The sequence below is a fragment of the Paroedura picta genome, unplaced genomic scaffold (assembly GCF_049243985.1).
Source record: "Paroedura picta isolate Pp20150507F unplaced genomic scaffold, Ppicta_v3.0 Ppicta_v3_sca21, whole genome shotgun sequence".
NCBI classification, from domain to species: Eukaryota; Metazoa; Chordata; class Lepidosauria; order Squamata; family Gekkonidae; genus Paroedura; species Paroedura picta.
In genome coordinates this window covers 3,865,925-3,881,071 of record NW_027518618.1, presented here as the reverse complement: position 1 = coordinate 3,881,071, position 15,147 = coordinate 3,865,925, and the positions used below count along the sequence as shown (strand labels likewise).

General features: G+C 53.5%; 1 protein-coding gene across 1 annotated transcript in view; it reads left to right on the top strand.

The window, feature by feature from the left end:
• The first annotated feature begins 253 nt into the window (after positions 1-253).
• PAK4 (p21 (RAC1) activated kinase 4) overlaps positions 254-15,147 on the top strand; it is a 66,986-nt gene continuing 52,092 nt past the window's right edge. The window contains exon 1 of the mRNA XM_077318599.1: positions 254-381. The gene's annotated coding sequence lies outside the window, so the exon portion shown is untranslated. The remainder of the gene's footprint in view (positions 382-15,147) is intronic.

The window sequence follows — 15,147 nt, the reverse complement described above, 5'->3', positions numbered from 1 at the left end:
CATTTTATCCAACATAATCGCAAACACCAGTGGCCTCCCGGTCCCACCTTGAGGGTGGCAACCGAGTCACTAGCACCGCCCCCGCTTCCCAGGCGCAGGGGAAGCCACGCCTCCTCGTCGATCCGCGGCAATGGCCGGAGCCGCCCCGCCCCTCCTTCCGGTCCGTCAATCCCCCGGCTTCGGCCAACGAGGGCGCGGGGTTCTCTCCTTCCGGTCGCGCCAGCCCCGCCCCTCTCCGGCGCCGGGGGGGGGTAGCCTCTGTTGCCATGGCGACGGGCGGCGCTGTCCCCGGATGTGGCTTGGCGGCCTCTCAAGATGGCGGCTGCGTGAGCGGAGGCTGCTGAGGGAGCGCGAGGAGGAGGAAGGAAGGAAGGACGGCAGGTAGGGGGGTGCGCGCGGAGGAGGGCGGGGGTCGCCTCGCCCCTCCCTTTCCACCCCTCGCCGAAGGAAAAGGGGCGCTGCGCGGCAGCTTCGCTCTGGTCGCCCCTCACAACAGCCCTGCGAGGTAGGGCAGGAAGAGGGGAAACCGCAGGGCTTTCTCTGTTTCGCCCTCGCAACAACCCTGCGAGGTAGGGCAGACACAGCCCTGCGAGGTAGGTCAAGTAGAGGGGAAACTGCAGAGCTCTCCATATTTTGCACTAGCAACAGCCCTGCGAGGTAGGGCAGGCAAAGGGGAAATTGCAGTGTTCTCCCGACTTTGCCCTCATAACAGCCCTGCGAGGTAGGGCAGCCAGTGGGGAAATTGCAGTTCTCTCCCTATTTTGCTCGTGCAACAATCCTGCAAGGCATGGTAGGCAGGGGGGAAACTGCAGGGCTCTCCCCGTTTGGCCCTCACAACAACCCTGCGAAGTGGGATTGGAAGAAGAGGGGAAACTGCCTTTAGCCGTTTGTCCATGCAGAGAAGGGCCGTTGAATTGTCATTCTCCAAAGGAAGCTGGGGCAGCCTGCGTGGCTTCCCTTTTGGGGCCTCACAACAACCCTGTGAGATAGGCCTGCATCAGCTGCCCTGGTTTGCCTTTCATCCTTCCCGTGCTGGACTCCCCATGTGTGGAGCTCAGATTAAATACGCCATTGTTTCCCTCCTGTCTCTTGGCTGTGCGACGACCCTGCAAGGTAGGCCGTGCTGAGAGGGAGTAATATACAAGGCACTGGGATGAATCCATGGCTAAATGAGGATTTGAACCCAGGTCTTTCTCCTCTCATACTTCATTAGGTTGGCTGGAAATCCCCAGATCCCTGCCCCGAGCTTATGGATCCCTCCTGCGCCTGACCCTGCATGAAAACTCCTTGGCGGGGGCCGGGCTTTGCGGCTTCAGCTTTACATCAGGAAGTTCCAGCAGATCCCCCCCCCTTGCTTTTGCTTTCTGCCCCCGAAGGCCTGGAGATGGGCAGCGTGGAAAGACAGGGGCTTGGGGTGCCGCCGTGGACAGTTGGAGGGCCGGCTGACGTCTCCCGTACGGTGTCGCAAGTGGGAGTCTGGCGCAGTGTGGATCTTTTGCTTTCGCTGTGTTCTATAAACGGCATATGGTCCGTGCCCACAGAAATCACCCGTCTGTGTTTATTGAGCCTTAAATAACAATTTGAAAAAAGCTGGTGGCATTTTGCCACTGAGCGTTGCCAAGCTGCCTTCCTGAGCTGGCAGACTGGCCCTCCTCACTCTCCCTTTGACCCCCCCCCCCCCATCGAGCTCTGCTTCTTGAGGGCTCCCTTTCCCGAATTCCTTGCACAGAAGGTGGGCAAGAATAATCCCCCTGTGCTGGGCAGAGAAATCAGTAGCCCGCCTGTTAAGCCAGGATGGCTGAGCAGCTGGGAGAATCCTGAATGTGGGGGGGGGGGGGGGTTGGAGAGGGGGGCTTTTCTTGATGTCTGTAGATATGGAACCCGGAGTGGTGGGCAGCCTTTGCTTATGGCAATCTGCCAAAGCTCCCTTTTCGGTACTTTTAATGTTGAAGGTATAAAAGATATTTGTTCATCTGTGGAAGTAGATTTCAAATGCTTGTGAGAGGCAGCAATGAGACAGCTTCTGAACACCTGTTGAGGTGCCCAGGGCAGGCGAGACAACACCGTGGTTAGAGAACCGTGGTTGCAATGTTCTCTTTCAAATTCACTAGGGCCAGCTGGAGCATTTCGGGGCAAGCAAAAGCTTCCAGGAGCATGTTGTTTGGGATGGTAGTGATGTCGCTGGAGTGTCCTCTGTGGCTCCATAAAATGGGCCCTTATTCAAAATATGAGAGGTGGGGGAAAGTCCACTTTGGGGGCAGAGTCAGGGATATGTCTGCCATGGCCTCCCATCAATTTCCTGAGCCTCAGAGCGAGTGTCACAATCTGTTTAGGTATAAATCAGCTCCTTTCCTTGGTGTGCTTGGCAAACGCATCCCATGATACAGCCCTGGCCAGCAGAGGTCTCCAGGAGAAGCATAAGAAGAAGAAGATTGGTTCTTACATGCCGCTTTTCTCTACCCGAAGGAGGCTCAAAGCAGCTTCCAATTGCCTTCCCTTCCTCTCCCCACAACAGACACCCTGTGAGGTGGGTGAGGCTGAGAGAGCCCTGATATCACTGCTTGGTCAGAACAGCTTTATCAGTGCTGTGGCGAGCCCAAGGTCACCCAGCTGGTTGCATGTGGGGGAGCGCAGAATCGAACCTGGCATGCCAGATTAGAAGTCCGCACTCCTGACCACTCCACCAAACGGGCTTGTAGCATCACGAGAGCCCTGAGAGGGAGCGTGTCTCGCTTGAAGGCCATCCCTCTCGCTTCCCCGCTTAACAGGCTTGGGACCTTGGGGTCTCCGTGTGGGCTGAAGCCACTGCGTCTTTGAACAGAGTGTTGAGAGGTCCAGCCAGGTCCTGCTGAGATCTCTGCTCTGTACGCTTTTCTGGTGTATGTTTTTGAAGGTTTGACACAGTAGTGGGCTGGATGTTATCATGGAGGGCTTCACCTTTATGCACAACGGAAGGCATCCTCACCTCGCCCCTTTTCTGACTTTCTTGAGTCGGTTACAAAGCTTGTTTTCCTCTGTGCTGCTGGCCAAGATCTGTCCACCTTAGTCAGCAGTTGGGGACAGGGCAAACAGAGGACTTAGAGACCCTCGTGACGAAAAGAGGAGCCGTCCTTTGCCAGGAATTGAGGTGTTCAGCTAGTGTCAGCCTCTGGCTCAGCCTGTGAACGTGTGACCAAAAGAGAGGTTGACTTTGAGCGTTTTGTCATCCCAGGACATCTTGTTATGTTAGCAGGCTCTAATCCAGTTTGAAAAGGATTCACACAAAAAAGAAGACCCAGCCTCTGATGCCGAAAACAAGTCTCCTGCTTGCGGTCTCTTCTGACAAGAGGAACCCTTCTGTTTATCTTTGCTCCCAGTTTTTGAACCACTTCAAAGGAGCAGTGGATTCCTTTCTAAAGGAAACCACCAAAGGAAAACCCGAAGGACCGGAAGATGGAGCAGCAAACTTGGCTGGGGTTGGTCAGGTGGTGTGGTGCAAATGCTGGCTGGTACTGGCTGTGCTCTATAATGTAGGCCACGACACCGGGAAAGTTTGCTTTTGTGCCCTGGAGCCTCTTTTTGCAAAGATGAGGACTAGAATCCTGCCTCTCAAGGAAAGTAGAGTTCTTGGGTGTCTAGTGAGCTCGGGTTCCTCTCCACCCTGAAAGCCTCCAGCTGCAACGTCGTGTGAAGGGGAAATGTGGGTGACCCCAGAAGCTCCAAAAACGCCTGTAATGCAGTGTGATAAACAAGGCCTGGAAGCCCGCCACAGAGGCAGCCTCGTCCTGCCAATGAAAACATTAACTAATCCCGGCAGTATTTTCTGTTTTTTAAATGCTTGACTTCTGGGAATGGAATAAACCTGCTGGATAAATAAATACATTGTTGTTTGCATCTCGCCACTCTGGCAGAGGATGAAAAAGCTTGTGAAAACGGCTGAATAATACACTGGAAGGGATTATATTTGTACGGAGGCTGGAGGGGTCATTTAACCACAGTCCCTGAGAGGGAGGGGAGAGGTCTGGCTAGCAGAGGCCCCCACCCCCTCCCCAACCCTCAGCCAACCAACCCTGTTGAACTTCTGAATCCTTCCCCCTCCCATGTTAGGCTTTCTAGGGCTTTGCTTCTTGCTTAGAACCTGTCATGTTTGAACCTCTTTGGGTGCTCCCGGTTCTTTTGACCAGAGAAACAGCCTCTGGTGGGCCAGACCACGACTCCAGTCTCCACGAATGGACAGCTAGAAACTGGCAGGCGGGCTGCGACCGTGACGACCTGGCTCTCTCCCTTGCATGCTGCCTCAGTGCATGGAGGCTCCATCTGTCTCCCCAGAGAGACCCTTCTCTGTGTGCTCTGCCTCATCCTTTGAGCTCTGGGTGGCCTCTGCTTCTGGAGTCGATAACTTCCAGATGTTTTGGGTGTGCTGTGAGGAGCCCCAGAGGCTTCAGCAAGCTTCTCTCAAAACAGCTGAGAGCGGGCTGGATGAAGGGGGTGCCGAAAGGGCTTGATTGTTTGTGTGGGTCACGCGTGAAGTGGGCAAGAAGGGCAGGGGGTTTGCTCCTGGGCCAAGAGCGGGTCTCTCAGATGGGGCAAGATGGTGGGGACCCCTGTCCTCTTCCCTCTTCTGTGGGGTCTGCGCTCTGCCCTCTTCTGACCACTGCTTTGGCTTTGGGAGCTCGATGAAACCAGATTTGTTTAAGCAGGCACTTGATGGGTTTTCCTTCTTGGAAACTCGCTTTTCTTCCTTTTGTGCAATCACCTCTTTCTTCAGTCTTCTCTGGTTTTCCTGCTTTTTCATTGTGTCCATCTCCTCTGCGAGATTCAGGCGTTGCTGTGCAGGGCGTGTCAGACTAGCACCTGGGAGAGCCAGCTTCGGGTCCTCTCTCAGCCGTGAAATTCCCTGGGCGACCAGGAGGCAGTCACCCTCTCAGCCTAAGCATCCCTTGCTGGGTGGTTTTTACAAGGGTGAAATTGAGGTGGAGAGAGCAGTGTTGTAGGCCTTTCCCCACCTCACCTTGCATCCCTGTCCCTTTGCAAGGGAGGGAATTCACCTGTGTCTGTCACTTACCTTCCCATGCCTGCTTTGAAGTGGGAAAGGCAGTTTTTACAGGGGAATTGGCTTTTATCTGGTAACAGCAGCCGTGAGTGAGGGGTTTGGGTTCTGTTTTGTTTTGACGACGTTTCCACTGTTTATTCCAGTGCCCAGGTTTGCCTCCAGATACTGCGCTTTGTTTCCCTGCCTGCTGTTATGCTAAAATTTATCAGCATCCCTCAAAAGGAAACTGTTCTCTAAACAGATAGGTTTAAAAAACTGGCCGGCTTCCTTGGGATTCCGGAGCACACCAAGCTAGGTCAGTGGCTCGCTTTCATTGGTCTGACCTTGCTGCAAAACATCAGCGTAGCGCTGTCAGTGTTCAGGGCAGACGGTCTTCTAATCCTTGCCACAGCCCTGCCAGGTAGGCCAGGGCACTTTCCTCTGCGTTGCAGATTCCGAGGGAGAGCAGGGCTGGCCCAAGACCACCAAGTGAGTTTGTGGCAGAGTGAGCGAGTCTCTTTCTGTTGGTCGCATTCCTAGCCTTTACACTTCTTATTGTCACAACAGCCTTGCAAAGTATGTTGAGGGAGAGTCTGAACTGAACCCAGCCTGGTCTGAACCCGAGGCTCTCTGGTCATGTTCTTCGATTCATGTGGGTTGGCCTGAAGCAGCAGAACAAATTTAGAGTCCAGTGGACCTTTAAGACCAACAAGGTTTTATTCAAGGTACCAGCTTTTGTGTGCACACATGCACACTCCCACAGATACCGTGTCATGGAGTAGAAGGAATCAGTTCATACTTTTAGCAGGTTCCAGAGATAGGAATAGTATATATCTGTGGTCTTCTCTGGTGCATGAACAGAGCCAGCCACACTTGGCACAAAAGTCTGAACTGATTCCTTCCGTCCCATGGCATTGCATTTGAGGAAGTGTGTGGGTGTGCACACGAAAGCTCAAACCTGGAATAGAACTTGGCTGGTCTTAAGGGTGCCTGACTGGCCTCTGAATTTGTTCTGGTCGTGTTCTGACTGTGTCATGCTGCCGCTCTGCCGTAGCCACTCTGCTGTCTCCTCCCAGAAGGGAACTCCAGGAAGGCTGGGACGTGGAAGGAGTCATCGTATGGATGCTCAGACATGCATGATGCTGCTTTGGAGCTCAGCCTGGCCCAATTCTGCCTGCTCCGCTCTGGTCCTGGTCAGCCTCCTTTCCCTGCTGCCTGCCGGGGAGCCATCCCTTCGCTGCCAGCAAGATGGCCATAAGAAGGGGGGGGGGGGGAGAGTTGTTCAGTGCATGCGACCAGGAAGCGGCAAGGATGGGGTGGGGATGCAGAGTATTTGTCCAAGCCTCTGATACTTCCCAAGCTTTCCTGTTGCTTGCACGCTGGTTGGCGGTTGGTTGGCTGTTCTGCGTTCTCCCTCCCTCCCAATAAAAAATTTAGGATGTGAGTGGGTGGAAGAGAAAGGGGACGGGAGGGTGGTATTTTTACATCTGAGCCTTATCTGCTGCTGCTGCTGCACAGCCTTATGTTCTAATTTGAGTGTCTGCGGAACATAAGGACGAGTGTCTCTTTGGACATCTATGCTTGGAAACTGGTGTGTGTGTGTGGGGGGGGGGGTGGAAGCCCATCTGTTCAGTGTTCGGATTTATGTGTTCATGTGTTGCGGGAAGCCGGGAGGGAGAGAAGGTGAGGAACCTCTTTTGCAGGAATCCTCTGCAGTGTCCTCCATGAAAGGAGTCTGCAGAGGCAACGGCAGAGATGGCTGCCTTGGGGTGGGATTAGTAGGCACGTGTGTATTCAGGAGATCCGTGGCATTTTTAAGACCAAGGAAGTCTTACTCGTGGTATGAAGTTTTGTGTTAGAGGTGCCACCGAACTCCGACTTGGTTCTGCTGCTTCAGTCCAACACGGCTACCCACCCAGCCATCTTCTAAACCAGGGGCATTCGCTGGCAGGGGCTCCTGGGAATTGTAGTCCAGGGACATCTGGAGGGCTGCAGTTTGACTACCCCTGTTCTAAACTTTGAAAAATCCTGCGGACCCCCTTAAAACCCCTTCCAGGCCCATTTCTGTGGGTCTTGTACTGCAGTTTGAGAACCACTGGTCTGCTTGGAGGAGCCTGTAAATACTGTGAAGAAGACACAGTATCCCGTGTAAAATACACTATTAAAAAAATTACTACGGAGTCATGAAAAATTTAGGCTGGTTGTGCATTTGTCAAAGCTGGGAAAGCGAAGAAGAATAAAAGAGGAAGCATGGCAGACTAAAAATATGGCGGCAAATAAAATCTGTAGAGCCTCAGAAGTCAGGCGGATTTTTGGAAGGCTCTTTTAGCTTTCCAGAGGGTTGACTGACTGAGCTAGAATCCCACCATCAACCTGACAGTGACCCAGTCTACACAAGAAATACGTTTTCTGGACACTACTGTAAAAATAAACAGTGGATGCCTGGAGACCACCTTATACCGAAAGCCTACTGACCCAAAAACATACCTGCATACCTCTAGCTCCCCTCCTAAACATACCAAATAATCCATTGTAAACAGCCAGACTCTACATTACAACTGCATCTGTGCCAATCCCACCAGCAGAAATTCTCAGCTGAAGCAGTGGTCCGCAACCTTTTCTAGGCTGTGGACTGGCAGCGGCGGGGAGGGCGATCGCCTGGCCACGCATGTGCGTTTGCGGCCACGCATGGCGCAAACGCGCATGCGCGGCCCTGCAGAGGCAGGGAGCCGCGGCCCAGTGCCAGGGCCTTTGTGGCCGTGGCCCGGTGGTTGGGGACCACCGAGCTGAAGGATCTACAACAAACCTTCGTGGAACTGGGAAAGTGCCCGCCATTAATTACTCACATAGAAAATTTTATTTCTCCAGTGTTTTTGTGAACTGCGACTGAACTCAAAAGGACTGATTAGGTGTTTTAGCAAAGAATTATCACATGGCATAATGTGGATACGATGAGACGGTTTACTAATTTGCCACTGATTTACGTTTTCTACATATCTGTGCGCATGATCGTTGCTCCATTTTGTCTGAGGAAGTGTGCCTGCACATGAATGCTCACACCTTTGTGTTGATTTTAAAGGTGCTCTTTGGACTCAATTTTTGTAGAGCTAGAATCCATCACTGACTCTCTTGGTCACTTCTGGCCACTTGTGATCTGGGAAAATGGGCCACTGGTTGGAAATGTCAGTTTGGGAATGCAGCAGGGCTGCTGGAGAGCCTCTTGTTTTGTGGTCTAGGGCCAGGGGTGACCAGCTGTGGCTCTCCAGGTGTCCATTACATTAACTACATTAATCATGAGCTCCTGCCAACTGACAAGGGCTCATGGGAATTTTAGTCCGTAGTCATCTGGAGATCCTCAATCTGGCTTCTCCAGCCTGGGGCAAAGGTCCCCAAGGGCACCGGGTGCCTCTCTACACTTTCCCTGATTCCTGGTCTTTAAGGAGTGGGCAGGGTCAGGCAGGGCTTCTGATTGGCTGTACAGGTTAGAACACATCCCGTTGACCAGAGCTTCTGCCTGAAAGGTTGAAGAGTTGGGCATAACCTCTCTCCCTGCCATTTTGTGCCTGGCCCCGCCTCCTGCGGAAGCCATTTTGTTGTTACGCCTATCACCCTGTGTCAGAATTTGAAAGGTGCCCAGATGCTCAAAAGCAGATCGGGGTTCTGCGGGAGGAAAAGGTCTCATTTTAAGGCAGCAAATTCCAAACAGACGGAAGGCAGAGAGCATTCGGCTGCCAGTATGTCTGGGGTTTGCATTTCCTGTCCACCTCTACTGCAAAGGTTAATGCAGCAAGTCAATAAAACAAAATGCATTTCATAAAACATTAAATACTTCTTCGGAATCCCAGAAGCCAGAGCCAGCAGCAGTTAAACATCACATACTAAGCCAGGGGGAAATACCTGTGAGAGCAGAGAGGTGGTTACTGGCTACTGAACTCATGCCAAGGTGGGATTTCCTGAGGGAGGGGGGCGGGCTAGGGGCTCAGTCTCTGGCCTGCTGCTTGTCTTCTCTGACTTTCTGGGCTCTTGGTGAGAGCCAGACTGTGCAGCAGCCTGACTCCGTGTGTGGACTGTGTGTGTGTGTGTGTGTGTGTATGTGTGTGTGTGGGGGTGTTGAGCTGTTCTGCCAGGCTCAAAGATGCTGGCCTCCCTGCCTGACAACCTCCCCCCCCCCCTTGCCCATCCTTCCAGGTTTTGACCAATCCTTAGAATAGTTCTGATTGTCAGGCACTGGTCTTTTAATGTTGATATGTTTTAATGTTCAAATGTTGTAATGTATAGGATTGTTTAAAGTCATAGAATCGTAGAGTTGGAAGGGGCCTCCAGGGTCATCTAGTCCAACCCCCTGCACACTGCAGGAACTCACAACTACCTGCCCACCCACATTGACCCCAATTCTATGTCCAAGTTAGCCTCCGCCCCCCCCCCCCAAATTAACCCTCCAGAATCCAGCCAGGCCTGGAGGGAATTCACCTCCCATCCCACAGCAGCAGTTAGCAATTCCCTGGGTATGCCACAAGCAACAATTCTTCCGTGGCTGAAATTAAAGAATCTCAGCAGTTTCTGTGTATTTTTTTCTCCAAAATGAAATATCTTAATAATAGCAAAGAGACCAAAGGTCTTTAAACTCTGGGGGAATTAGATCCCTCACTAAGAGTTTAAAGATTAGGAACCGTTGGTCTCTTTGATATTATTAATTTTGGGGGAGAAAAACAACAACACAAGGGAACTGTTGAGGTGCCTCCTCAGAAACGAGCTACTAAAAACCAGGGGTCGCTTTGGCCGCCTGCTGGATGTTTGGACCCGAAATGAAAAATAGGAACATTTTACATTCGTTTTGTCAGTTGGATCTTCTCGGCTAACCGGTCTTTATAATTTGCTTTCGGCTTCTGCATCCGAGGTTGTCTTCAGGGCGCAGGCTAGAATGCAGAGGAACAGGATTGGAGCCCCCTCCCCTGGGGGTCAGTGGGTGATTTGCTGGATGCAGCTCCCATCGGCTGGCCTTTAGGTATTAATCATACGGCAGGTGTTGTATGGCCAGGAGATCGAGGATGGCCTGGCCACCAGGCAAGGGATGTTGGGAGGTGCTTTGCCATTACCTGCCCTACATATTGCCCCCTGCCAGGGATCCTTGGAGGTCTCTATCCAAATACTAGCCAGGGCTGGCCTTGTGTCACTTTTGAGATCTGACTGGATCGGGCTGGGCTGGGCTCTCCAGGTCAGTCCGGACTGAACGCCAGGGCTTGCCAGTCTTCATTTAAGGCAGGGGTAGTCAAACTGCGGCCCTCCAGATGTCCATGGACTACAATTCCCAGGAGCCCCTGCCAGCAAATGCTGGCAGGGGGCTCATGGGAATTGTAGTCCATGGACATCTGGAGGGCCGCAGTTTGACTACCCCTGATTTAAGGTATTTATTTGCTTCATGGGAGACCCAAAGCAGTTGACATCCTCTTCCTCACCTCCATGTTACCCTCACAACAACCCTGTGAGGCAGGCCCGGCGGAGAGGGTGTGAGTGGCCCAGGGTCCCCCAGCCGGCTTCCGAGGCAGGGCAAAGACTCAGGCTGCTCTCGACTTCATTTTGGGTTCGTGTTTATTTCACCACAGCTTTGCCTTGAGCGCTCTCTGCGGAAGGTCTGGGGAGGGGGCTGTGTGTGGCCTCCTTCTTTGTTTTATCCTTTGCTTTTGTGGGCCCAAATGCAGGCGCTTGGGTGGGAACCTGGCGGGTTTGGCCCGCAACAGGCTTTGTTTGTGGAATCCGCAAACAGGCACAGGCTGCAGCAGAAGAGAGGTCAGGCTCACCTTCTGTTCTGTGTGCAGGCCTCGAAAGCAGAGGTCTGTGAATGAAGCTCCCGGAGGCAAGATGGCTTGTTGACCAGACCCCCCCCCCCCAGTCCCGGCTTTCATGTGGGCAGCTCTGGAATGCCGGCAGCAAGCCTGGCTCTGCGGTGCGTGACTTCCTCTCTGCCGCCGTGCGAGACCCGTCTGGGTCCCTGGCTCCTTGCCCTGCAGTCTCCCTGCACCTGCATCTCTCAATAAACGCCTGACTTTCCTGGTCGGGGGGGGGGGGGCGGTCTTGGAGGCATTTGCAAAGAAAAGACCGTGGCCGTGTAGCCCAAGCACAGTTGGCAGCTCAAAGTCAATCTCCCTGCCGTCCCCCCAAGGATTTGCCATTCGCTCCCCCCTCCCCAAGTTTAAGCAGTTGTTTCAAGATGGAGGCTGTGCCTGTGCTACGGGTGCTGCTGAGCTTAATGGGGATGCACTCGTTTGTTCAGGAGCAGAGACGCTTCCTGTGCGCTTTGCTGATTCGGCTAATCCCAGAGAGCTAATTCTCTTGCATGGGGCCCAGCGAGGCCGGCCGGCTTGCTGCATAAGCCCCACACACGGCTCACCCGCGGCAGGAAGGGGGGAGGAGAACGGCTTATGCTGCTTTGCTCGCCTCCTAGGAGGAGGGAAAAGAAAACCCTCTTTGCTGCCTCTCAGGCATATTCCAGAGCTCAGCCGCGGCGTGAACCGTCCGGCTGGAGAGACACTTTCTCCTAAACGCGTGCTGCTGCTTACATGGGAACAGTTGCCTCTGCTCTGCGGAGTTGGAGTAGAAAAAGAACAGGCTTCTTATATTCCACTTGGAATATATCCCAAAGGAGTTGCAAAGCAGCTTACAATCCCCGTTCCCTTCCTCTTCCCACAATGGACACCCTGTGAGGTAAGTGGGACAGAGAGAGCTCTAAGAGAATAGCTGAGAAGAGCACTGTGACTGGTCCAAGGTCACTCAGATGGCTGCATGTGGAGGAGGAGTGAGAAATCACACCCAGTTCTCCAGAGAACTGTGACTGGCCCAAGGTCACCCAGTGTCTTTTCCTTGACACAGCCGACTCTTTTCCCTTTCACGTCCCTCTCCAGCACATCGGTTTGTTCCTGTCAGAGTCTCCGACAACATTTTCTCTCCCTGGGCTTTCCGTCCCAACAGCCTTGCTGTGAAGGACCACCGGCCAAGCGCTGTCTCTCGTGTGACGTGTGCACCGTGCCGTGGAATGTGCCGTATGGGTTTTGCTCCGTTGCCCTGATGGGGAGTGACAGGAAGAGGCGCGTAATCGGTCAGCTTGCTAAATAGATTATTTGAGTCAGGCGCAGGAGGAGGAGGAAGGGGTTGGGGGGGGACCCAGTCACTGGGACAAGGGCGGTTGGCACAGTTGTGTGCCGGAGCGGTTCAGCCAGACAGGTGGCGTGGACTCGAGCGTGCTACGCAAGACAGTGACATCTGCGGCTGGGCAATGCAGGTGTGTGAGTAACGCCACGTGTTGTTAATCTAGACCAGGGGTAGTCAACCTGTGGTCCTCCAGATGTCCATGGACTACAATTCCCAGAAGCCCCTGCCAGCATTTGCTGGCAGGGGCTTCTGGGAATTGTAGTCCATGGACATCTGGAGGGCCGCAGTTTGACTACCCCTGGTGTAGAGGATCCTTGTCTTGTCTTCTGTCACCTGCCAGAACACTTGGACACAGACTTCCACAGAGCCCGTTGTACAAAAATTACAATGGGTGCCGGCCTTCTCCCTCCCCCCCCCCAAGTCCATTGAGGGCTGGTGAGGCTGTGGCAGGGCTGCTCAGGGTGGGGGCAAGCAAGGGCTCCCCTCCTCCCTCCCCTGACCCAGGCAGCCCTGGTGAGGCCTGGCGAGGTTGTGGCCAGGGCTGCTTGAGATGGGGGGCACTGGTGAGGGCTTCCTGCCTCCCTCCCCCATCCAACCTGTGCCGTCCAAGGCCCTCCCCCCCTCCCTCCCAGCACCCACTTGCTGCCTGGATTACTGCGGGCTGGCACTTCTTCCACATGGACAAAGTTGGAGGGGGATGCCTTTTAGGGGCGAGACACCTTACCTGATTGGCCTTATGTTGGGCAGCCAGCCAATCAGGTAGGCAACGAGTCCCAACTCCTCCCACCACCCTAGTCGGGCTTTATTTATGTTACAGACAAATGGGGGCTTTCCTTCCTCTGCAGACGAGGACTGTAAAGTTCCAGGGGTAGCTCATGGGAATTGTGGTCCATGGACATCTGGAGGGCCGCAGTTTGACTACCCCTGCCATAGCTTAACCTCAGTTTAGAATTCAGGCTCAAGGGGAGGAAACAGGACCCCAGATTGACCCCGTGCCTGCGTTCCAAGGCTATGTCTTTCAGACGTCTTCCCAGGCCAGAGGGCTTTCAGTGATGCCCGTAACACCAGCACGTTCTTGGACAGGAGGGAGGGGATCGCACAAGCATGGCAATTAGCTGCATTCTTGCCGGTCACAAGCAAACAGGTTTGTCGTGATGTCTGAAGGCAGCAGCCGTGTTTTCCTGGATATTTCCCATCCCTCTAACCAGGCGGGTTTTATTACTCTCTGACCTTGAAAAGTAATTAGGGCTTGGAATGCGGGAGCCACTTGAAGCCAGGGGTGCTGCGGGGAGTCCCTGTTAACAAGCCAAACAAGCAGAAACCGCCTTGGAGGAAGGAGCTCACAAGCCTTTATTGGCAGGAGTGATTTTAATGAGGAAGAATTGGCGGGGAATGACTCTCCTTACAAGTGGCTGGCATTGTCCCTGCTGCTGCTGCTGCTGCCTGATGGAGTGCGCTGGGAAGGAGAGGTGCGGGGAGAAAATAAATCTTGCTTATAAACAGCACGAGGCCACAGAAGAAAAAAGCATCAACACAGTTGGGGAACCAGCAAAACATGGTGGCGGTGGTGGCGGCGTCAGGCCTACATGTGGGGCAATCTCGGCTTGAATTCTGGCTGCTGGGATTTGGTTCACGGTCCTTGGGGCAGGGGACGATGCTTTGACACTTGGCTCAGTCTCTCAATTCTGCCTTTGCTTCCGGACTAAAGGGTCGACACCCAGCAATAAGATTTGCATAAATCCTGCAATTACAAAACTTCAGTCTAGGGCAGGGGTGGGCAAACTGTGGCCCTCCAGAGCAGGGGCTCATGGGAATTGTAGTGCATGGATATCTGGGGGGGGGCTACAGTTTGCCCACCCCTGATCCAAGGAATGAATGGCTGCAAGCATGGATGCAATCAGTCCCACCTGATATCCATAACTTGGAGAGGCCTTGGGAGCTAGGCAGACCTGTTGCTTAAATGGGGCAAAATACCCTCTCCTGAGTGGGGTTTCAGTGCTGCTCGCCAGACTATTTCCCATCTGTCACAGGAATGTGAGTATTGTGCTTTCCAGGGAGATGTGACAGAGCTCTTGGTATTCTCCCCATCTGCAAATTAGTGGATTGGAAACTTAGATATTGGTATTTAATGGGGTGACCCAATTTGTCTGCATAATCTTTATACTTACTATGATATAATCACCTGAACCATAAATAAAGCTGGAGAGGGATGGTGGGTGGGGTTGAGACTCATTGCATACCTGGTTGGGCGCCTGGGGAGTCATTCTCACTGGAGCACCAATCAGGCAGGGGATGGCCCAATCCTAACTGCCTCCATCTCCCTGATTGGCCCTTGGGGAGGGCACTTTCCCCCCAGAGGGCCAATCAGGTAGGGGATATGCCATTTCCAAATGCCTCCGCCTTCCAGCCGCATGAAAAGGCGGAAGTCAGGTAAGGCGGCCCCAGCCCGTGCAGGCCTTGCCAGGCTGCCCAGGTGGGTGAGGGAGGGAGGCAAGGAGCGCCAGCCAGAGCTTGCCCAAGTCCCAACCAACCTCGCCGCAGCCTGGCGAGGCCTTGCCAGGGCTGGGGGGGACGGACATTTGAGCCCATTGTATTTTTTATCAATGGTCTTTTCTGCTAGTAATAGTATAATAGGTTGCCTGTGTGTACCTCTGCCATGCAGTACATAATAATGAAGACTGCTTCTGGGGAGGGGGCCATGCTGGTGTTCCCTTCTGCTTGAGATGGGCAGGTGCTTGGCTCCCTCTGATGTCCTCGAGTCAAGGGTGTGTTTCCCCGCTGATGAAAACCAGCAGCCATGCAGGGGAGAAGAGCAGCGCTGTGAGTTCCTCCTTGGCATTTTCCCCCTGCCTTCCCCCACGCATGCTTTGCAGAGAGGATGCACTGTAATTTGGATAAACAAAGTGAAGGCCTAATTAAGGGTCTTGCATAATCAGCCTGCGGCTTAATTAGCGCCAGAGAGTACTTGCTAGCTGGAATGTGGCTCCTGC